The sequence below is a fragment of the Bison bison genome, unplaced genomic scaffold (assembly GCF_000754665.1).
Source record: "Bison bison bison isolate TAMUID 2011002044 unplaced genomic scaffold, Bison_UMD1.0 scf7180017864375, whole genome shotgun sequence".
Lineage (NCBI taxonomy): Eukaryota > Metazoa > Chordata > Mammalia > Artiodactyla > Bovidae > Bison > Bison bison.
The window spans coordinates 5,687,563-5,689,495 of NW_011494947.1; the positions used below are offsets into that span (position 1 = coordinate 5,687,563).

At 58.8% G+C, this 1,933-nt stretch overlaps 1 protein-coding gene across 6 annotated transcripts in view; it reads right to left on the minus strand.

Annotated features, from left to right (window-relative positions):
• Positions 1–1,933, minus strand: part of RALGPS1 (Ral GEF with PH domain and SH3 binding motif 1) — a 201,971-nt gene that overhangs the window by 23,307 nt on the left and 176,731 nt on the right. The window lies entirely within an intron of this gene.

The window sequence follows — 1,933 nt, forward strand, 5'->3', positions numbered from 1 at the left end:
GAATTTCTAAAGCAGGTGGTCTCCTGTTCCCCTCAGGAAGGAGGGGCTGGACTGAGAGCGGGGTCCCAAGTAGATGAGAAATAGGGGTGGGGTGCTGTTCTGAGGGCCCTGGAGGCAGGCTGAGCATCTGCACAGCGGGCTGCGTGGGTGACAGTGCTTGCCAGGGAGCTCTCCAAAATGACCTATTAGAGACACTCAGATGCAGAGTCAATCCACCGCTAAGCTCTAAGTTGAATCTACCGCTAAATCCCAAGTGGAAGAGAAAGAAGCCAAACACCAAAGCGTGTGGAGTTCCCCTCTGAGTGGAACACGGCCCTATGTCCCTGAGGCAGGAATTCTCTCACCCCCTTCCTCCCTGGCAGCTCCCATCTCAGTCGTGGGGGCTCAGCAGGAACCGTGTCCGCCACCCTCAGAGACTAGTGAGGTGTCTGGCAGGGAGCACCTGCTTAATACACAGCTTTGAATGAATGAGTGAGCGAAGGAAAGAACAGATGAGTGAATGAGTGAGCGAATGGAGGAGTGAATGAAGGAATGAATGAAGGAATGGAGGAGTGAATGAATGAACAGATGAATGGATGAGTAAACAAAGGGATGAATGAGTGAACGGGTAAATGACTGAAGGGATGAATGAGCCATGAGCAGGTCCAGGTCTGGGTGCTATTCAGGATAACTGTCGCCTCGTTGGCTTGTGTGTGGTTGGGGAGACGCTGGGTTGCCCCAGGAGTCCCCTGACTGGCGCTGAGAAGAGTCAAACTTCCGCCAGTCAGATCTGATGTCTGCCTGCTATCTGTCTGGCTCTCACCCCGCCGTTGGGGTGGGCAGAGAGAGGGCAGCGGGCCCACAGAGAGGGGGCCTATGCTCCCCAAATCAGAGCCCAGCAAATGTCCCTCCAGGAGGCCTGGGGAGGGACAGAAAGAGGAGCTCCTCCCCCAACCCAGCCACCCACCTACGGTATCACCAGGACAGACAGACAGGCTGACTGACGTGGGGCCAGTCCCTGCAGTGTCACAGAGGCTCTGGATGAGGCATGGTGATGACCAGGTGGGTTCTGCAGTTGGGGGAGGTGGACGTGGGTCAGCTCTGCCCCGCAGGGGCGGGTGAGGCAGGACCACGCCACCTGTCTGCGCCTTGCTGTCCACAGATATGAAACGGGGACATCTTACAGCTAACCCCCATGCCGGAGGGCTTGAGGACTGGGAGAGACCAAGACAGCGCCTGGCACATGGGGAGCACTCAACAAAGCTCACTGTCCCCGTATCCCATCCCTCTGCCCTGTGCCCCCGCCCCGCGCCAGTGGGCTGCACCTCCTCTCTGACCATTTATGATTGTGGGGGCTGAGCACCACGGGAGGGGCGTGGGTGTGGCTGTGTATAACTGAGGGTGTGCCTGTGTGTGCCTGTCTGTGCATGTGGACCCCTGTGTACACAGGCTAGAGGAGGGGCTACTTTCCAGGACGATGCAAGCCTACCTCTGTGTCACTGGATGCCCCCCGCTCTCCCAAGAACTTGAGTCTCCACAATGCCCGTCACCATCGGCGGTGCCAAGGTTGCAGGAACTCCCCGTTCCCAGGGTCCCTGTCTTCCCAGAGCCCACCTGGTGCATGGCACAGAGAAAGTGCCAGCATGTAGAGGAGGGAGGCACAGGGAGAACTTCCTGGGGTGGACGGACTGGCTGCAGGGAACCTTGGGCAGAGTCCCCTTGGCTCACCAGCGCCCAGGAGGGTGGGTATCAGCCCGTGGCCAGAGGGGTGCAATGCTCTCAGACCCCACCAGGCGGAGCCACATGTCCATCTCCAGACCCATTTGTCAGGCTGCTGCTTTCGAGAACCCACATCTCAGACCGTATCTGTGCTCGGAGGTCTCCTTGGCAGCTCGGCCTGAGGGAGAGGCTCCTGGGACAACTCTGGACCCGAGGATGAGGGGTCCTGCCAGAG